Below are 7,364 nucleotides of genomic sequence, written 5' to 3'. Positions count from 1 at the left end.
TCATTGTTGTTTGGCGGGTCCGGGCTGGGGATTCGAACCCGCCACCTTAGGTGTACGTGGCTGGCGCCTTAGCTGGTTGAGCTATAGGCGCCGAGCCGAGCCATTTTCTTCTTACTGCAAATGCTTTGAGGAGACTAAGTCTTGCACCTGGTAGATAGAGCTCAAACATGGGAACCTGGGAAGTATAATTGCTTTTAAATTGTGTAATTGACTCATTACCACGAATAATCCATGCAGGTCTTTTCTGAAATCATTAGCGATGGCCCTAACGCGAGAAATGTCTTATTGACATATACAAGAGTGTCTGATACTCTTTATCCTGATAGAGTTTTGAGGCTCGCCGATCAGCTGAATAGAAAGAATCACACTTGCTCCTTACTAATGAGCGCCACGGAGTGGCATGATGTTGGAAAAGGCACATGCAAGGCGTGATCACCAGGAGGACAAACAGCGTGCCAGGAACCTGTCGGTGAGGGTCTCGAACCGGGACTTGGGGCAACCATCCCATCCCTTTGCTACATCTGACATTTGGGGGTGACATGCCCATCCCAAGCTCTATTTTATATTTTGATGAGTCCGTGCTTGTTCTGTTTTAGTAAGGATTATGTTCAGCTGTGAGAAACAGAAAACCTTGAAAATGATAGCAGCCCCACCAAGATGGAAGTTTATTTCTTTCTTACATAGAACCCCCAGGAATGGAGTAGCGTTGAATAGTGTCAGAGATTTGGGATTTTCCTGTCTTTTTGTTTCCTCAGTCTCACCATAGCTCTTCCCTCTCAGATGTGACTCCTTGAGTTCCAGCTTCCATGTTTGTATTCCAGTCAGCAGGAAGGAGAAATAAGAACCACCCTCTCTTTATAAGTCCACTTTCCAGAAGTTGTGCACAACAGTTCTACTTTGAGCTCATTGGGAAGAATTTGGTCATGTGGCCGCATGAATCTGGAAAGGAGAATGGGAAACTAGTACTTATTCTTGAAGTCCATGTGCCCAATTAAAATGGAAAGTTCTACTAAGGAATCATGGGACTATGGATATTGGGGAACAATTTATATTCTCTCTCTGCCATATCATGTCTCTGAGCAATTTATTGGGTAAGAGTCAGAAATGGAGGATTCTGCAGTGGCCACTTTTAATAAAGCAGTTCTATAATTTGCATAAAACCAAGTGTTTAAGAATATATTTTTTGGTCACGTGTGGAGGATCACACCTGTAATCTTAGCACTCTGGAAGGCCAACGGTGGTAGATTGCTTGAGTTCAGGAGTTTGAGACCAGCCTGAGCCAGAGGGAGACCATATCTCTACTAAAAAATAGAATAACAAGCCTGGCGTTGTTGTGGGTGCCTGTAGTCCCAGCTACTCAGGAGGCTGAGGTAAGAGGATCACTTGAGCCCAGGAGTTTGAGGTTGCTGTAAGCTATGTTGCCACTGCACTCTAGCTAGCCTGGGGCAACAGAGTGAGATTCTGTCTCCAAAAAAGAATATATTTTTTGCTTTTATGAGGGAGATGTCAATATAATCAATCCTACCAGTGATGGCTTGGAAGCCCATACCTCTAGGCAAAGCATCATAGTAGGTGTCTTAAAACAAATATACTGTTTTGTTTTGCTGGCAAACCTCCCCCAGGGATTTCTTGAAATATTTGGAGGCTGTCATAGGTGCATAGAGCTTGTGCCAATGTGATAGCAGTCCACTTTCCTCCATGACGCCATGGTTAGTTACCTCTATTTTTATACCTACCTCTGAGGTGTCTGAGAAGGCATTGGTTTTGTGTAGAGCACCATTAGGATAGATACAATATGTATCATCCCAAGATGATTTTAATAATTTTTTAGAAACATGAGTGACTGAATTCTCAGGGGCACATGCCATATAATTTTGTATTCAATACTCAAATCATTAAATCACAGGGTTTAATGATTACACCTGTTTGACCCTTAAGGCAGTGCTGTCTTATAGATTTTTCTGTGATGATGGAAATATTCTATGTCTTTGCAATCCAATATGGTGGCCACTAGCCACATGTGGCTATTGAGCACTTGAAATGTGGCAAGTGCACCTGAAGAACTTGATTTTTAATTTTATTTAGTTTTAATTAATTTAAATGGCCACATGTAGCTAGTGCCACAGGCAGCACAGCACAATTCTGTAGAATCTTTTTGTTAAGGACCCACATAAATTTGGATTACTTTTTACTAATCTGATGAAGAGACCCAAATTTAATACAGATGTGTGATGTGTATTCTTCAGACTTCAAACACAGCAAGTAATTTTCTCTTCTCTCTCTTTTTTTTTTTGAGACAAATTGTCCTGCTGTTGCCCCAGGTAGGGTGCTGTGGTGTTGTCGTAGCACATTGCAACCTCAAACTCTTGGGCTCAAGTAATTCCCTTCTCTCAATTTCCTGAGTAGCTGGGGCTATAGGCATGCAGTACTCCACCAGGCTATTATTTTCTGTTTTTGGTAGAAACAGTGCTCTTCCTCTTGCTCAGGTTGGTCTCAAACTCATGAACTCAAGTGATCCACCTGCCTCAGTCTCCTCTAGGATTACAGATATGAGCCACCATGCCCAGCCCGACAATTAATTTCTGTTTCTCTTTTTTGGATAGTGTGTTCAAAAGCAAAGGATTTTTCTTTGTCTTAGCTGAATTTCCCTCCTCCACTACCTAAAACTTTGCTGAGCTTTTTTTTTTTGCTGTTTTATGGTTCATTCCTTTTTATTCATGAAATTAGTGAGGAAAGACAGACTTTTAGGGTGCAGATGCCTTTTTCTTTCTTTCTTTTTTTTAAAAAGTACATTAGATTTACTGAGATATAATTTATATACAGTAAAATTTATCTTCCTTAGGTGTACTATTGTATAAGTTTTTTTTTTGAGACAGAGTCTCACTTTGTTGCCCTCGGTAGAGTGTCATGGCATTATAGCTCACAGCAACCTTGAACAATCCTCTTGCCTCAGCCTCCCAAGATGCTGTGGGCACCCACCACAATACCTGGCTATTTTTAGACAGGGTTTTGCTCTTGCTCAGGCTGGTCTCAAACTCCTGAGCTCAAGCAATCTACTTGCCTGGGCCTCCCAGAGTGCTAGGATTACAGGTGTGAGTCACTGCGCCCAGCCTTATTGTGTAAGTTTTGATTAACATATTTTTATGTAACTACTGCTGTGATCAAGATAAAGGATATTTCTATCATCCCAAAAAGGTTCCTTATGGAGATAGTTTTTTTTTTTTTTTTTTTGGGATAGAGCCTCAAGCTGTCACCCTGGGTAGAGTGCCCTGGCATTACAGCTCACAGCAACCTCCAACTCCTGGGCTCAAGTGATTCCCCTGCCTCTGCCTCCCAAGTAACTGGGACTACAGGCACCTGCCACAATGCCTGGCTATTTTTTGGTTGCAGCCGTCGTTGTTGTTTGGGCCCAGGCTGGATTCGAACCCGCCAGCTCAGGTGTATGTGGCTGGCGCCTTAGCCACTTGAGCCATAAGTGCTAAGCCGTGGAGATAATTTTTTTAAGTCACCCCTGGTTAATGTCATTAGTGCAATGAACAATTTTTATACTTAATTTGGTTTAGACTATTTGTTTAAATTCTACTTATTGGATTATGCCTCAGGGTGGGAGAAATAACTGTGGCAATATGGTAAAGGTCACTTGTTGGGGCTGCCAAGTGAAAGCAGACTATTGGTGGTAAACATAATCTCTTGGTATTGAAAAGAATACATCAACAGATGGATGCATGCGTGCTAATCAAGGACTGATTTAGCAAGATTGTCTAGTAAGAAAATGATATCAAGTCTGGTGCTAATCACATTTAGTTTATTTTTTATAATTAAATGGGTTAAATACATGTAAAGTGCTTAGAACAATTCCTGGAACTTTTCAGAATCAGCTACCTTTAAAAATATTGTAGGGCTGAGCGTGGTGGCTCATTCCTATAATCCCAGCACTCTGGGAGGCCCAGATGGGTGGATCGCCTGAGCTCAGGAGTTCAAGACCAGCCTGAACAGAGTGAGATCCGGTCTCTAAGAAATAGCTGGGTGTTGTGGTGGGCACCTGTAGTCCCAGCTACTTGAGAGGCTGAGGCAAGAGGATTGCTTGAGCCCAAAAGTTTGAGGTTGCTGTGAGCTATGACGCCATGACATTCTTCCAATGGTAACCAAAAAAAAAAAAAAAAAAATTGCTGTAATTCACAATTAACTTCCAAGAGCTACCAACCTTTTGATTGGCCAAAATAAGTTGTTAAAGAGTCCTATTGGTGGGAGGGATTATCTCAAGCTTCTCCAACTATTTTATAATTGTTATTTTACATGGTCTCCTAGGGACTTGGCACTGTTCTATATTTACATTTTTTGTAGGGAAGTGGAATTCCAGAGGTTCAGTTAAGTAAGTGCTTTTCTAGCTTCCAGAATTTGGATAGTAAAACCAAATAATATACCCTGGGGCAAGTGAAATTACCACAGAAACTTCCTTAGCTTTCTGTATCCCTCATTAGTGTTATTGCTACTTACCACCTTAGTTACTTTCTCCTCCAAACACCCCAGTATTCAAAATCGTCCTTCTTATTAGATTAGGTTATCCTAATTAAAAGTTGCCACTGATCCTATATCCTAAAGTTTTTGGCATTCCTAAATATTGTCCTTTGTCTAAAAGGTTTTTACTACAGTGCAGAGTATCCCCAGACCCTCGATCTGGAGGGGAGGACATTGGGGTTGTTTGTTTTGTCCTATGAGAGGATCTGCCTTTAGAACAAAATTCCAGTCCGATTTTTTGCCACCTGCATACTCCCCAGCTCTTATTTACTTTGGGTGGGAAAGAGGTTGGTGGAGTAGTTTTCTGAAGAGGTTTCAAATCACTTTTTTTTTTTTTTTTGCAGTTTTTGGCCAGGGCTGGGTTTGAACCCACCACCTCTGGCATATGGGGCTGGCGCCCTACTCCTTTGAGCCACAGGCGCTGCCCTCAAACTACTTTATTGAGAGGAATTGGGGATAGGGAGCAAAGAAGCACATAGGACAATAAGATCTGACAAGTGTGACTGGCCAGGAGCCTCCTAAGCTTTGCAGCCACAGAAAAGATTATCCTACAGGTTTAAAGGAGAAAAACATAAATATGAACTTATGATTTTATTATCTATTTTAGGTTATGTAAAATGATTAAAGTATTTATGTTTGTTAATAATTTTTTTGAGTGTGATACTTCTTGAAGCAATCTCCAGGATGAAGTCCAGGCTTCCTCCTGCGTGTGTCACAGTAGAAAATGGTTTCTCTCCTTCCACCTTTCTGGTTTCTTCTGCTGCAAACCATGCAATCTTTTGTTGATTTTGTTTTTCATTTTGCGTTATAAAATGCATCTTCCCAGTTAGCTTTTCCTCAGTGTCAGAAGATGATGTTCTTCTCTTTCTTGAATTTCTGTTCCTCACATTGCTCAAAAGCTGAGTGATGAAATTTCTCCTGTAAGAAAGGTGTCTGCATTTTTCCTCCAGGGGAGCAGGCCAACAAACGCAACAACAAAAAAACCTGTCAGATGTCTTCCGACTTAGGATCAGAAAGGGTTTAAACTCAGAATATGAATCAAAGGAGGTGTGGAAGTGTCCCCTCCCTGTATACACTGAGAGAAATTCGTTCTTAAGGTTTATAAGCTTCGTGTCTCGTGTCCCCTTTGGCTTGCTTCTTTTAGCCTGCATGAGTTGAGGGTTCATCAAAATTATTTCTATGGATATAGCTTTTTTATCTGCTAAAGTTGAACTATTTTTGATGCTTCCTTAATCTCTTGTGTAAATTTATTTATTTATTTTTTGAGACAGAGTTTCAGTCTGTCACCCAGGCCAGAGTGCCATGGCATCATAGCTCACACAACCTCGAACTCCTGGGCTCAAGAAATCCTTTTGCCTCACCTCCCAAGTAGCTGTGACTATAGGTGTCCATCGCAACACCAGTCTAGTGTTTTCTATTTTTAGTAGAGATAGAGTTTGTTCTTGTTCAGGTTGATCTTGAACTCCCGAGCTCAGGCAATCTACCTGCCTCAGTGTCCCAGAGTGCCCGGTCTCTTGTGTAAATTGATTAATGTGCTAATGGCCTGTCATGCTGCTGTTGGGTTCTGATATTCACAGAGCCATGACCAGATAGTATCTTCACCATCCTACCACTTCCTAAATTCTTTTTCAGTTTTTCAATTATCTAGCACTTTCTCTTACAGATGGTCTGTCCTGCTTCCCTTAAAAACTACTCAGAGAAAGTCTACATTTATTTTTAGGGAAAGATTGTACACTCTGCCCTGCCTATCCAATATGGTAGCTATTAGTATATGTATGAATGCAATAATTTAAATTTAAATAATTTAAAATTAAATAAAAACTTCAGCCCCTCAGTTGCACTAGCCACTAGCATTTTAAGTGCTCAAGAACCATCTGTGGCTAGCGGTTGCTCCACTGGACAGCCAGACATAAAACATTTTCATGAGAGGAGAAAGTGGTGATGGACAGCACTGCCCAAAGTGATTCTCTCTGATGATCATCCCCACTTGGCAGGTACTGGGACTCTCTACTCTGTACCTTCTCCTTTCCAAAGTTGATGTTGAAGGCTTGCCTTCTGTTGGCATCTTTAATTATTACTGTCTCATACAACTTGGCAATAAAAACATGTATATCTATTTTTAAAAATATTTTTATTTGACAAAAATTGTATATGTATGATGTACAACATGCTGTTTGATTTATGTATACAGTGACTCATGGCTAAATCAAGCTAATTAATATCTATATGTACCTTACATACTTACCATTTTTATATGGTGAGAACACAAAATATATTAACAATATTCAAGTATACAACACATTGTTATGATTATTGTCACCATGTCATACAATAGATATCTTGAACTTATTTGCCCAATTGAAATTTTTTATCCTTTGATTTTTTTTTAACTCAACATAAAAAATATAATTATGCTTGTTTGGTAACAGAACAATGCTTAGCATATTTTCACAGCTTCTGTTAAAAGCACACCAAATCACAGAAGCCTCGGTGCTGCCTATCTAGTTGGTCATATTTATTTTGACTTATGTGCTTTTATATGCTGAGATTTTCTTGTAAGGAATGTTAGGCCACTCCCAAATTGTTGACTCCCAAATTTCCTTATTTTCTGTTCCAAGCTTACATTCCACTATTAGCCACTAGGTGGCAATAGAATCCTGTTTATCACAATATTCTCTAGCCTCAATACCATTTTAAAATCGGATTCTTTGGCTCGGCGCCTGTGGCTCAAGCGGCTAAGGCGCCAGCCACAGCCTGGGCCCGCCAAACAACAATGATGGCTGCAACCAAAAAATGGCCAGGCGTTGTGGCGGGCGCCTGTAGTCCCAGCTACTTGGGAGGCTGAG

Source organism: Otolemur garnettii, unplaced genomic scaffold (genome assembly GCF_000181295.1).
Source record: "Otolemur garnettii isolate 467f Iridium unplaced genomic scaffold, OtoGar3 scaffold00031, whole genome shotgun sequence".
NCBI classification, from domain to species: Eukaryota; Metazoa; Chordata; class Mammalia; order Primates; family Galagidae; genus Otolemur; species Otolemur garnettii.
This window is presented reverse-complemented; position numbering follows the sequence as displayed.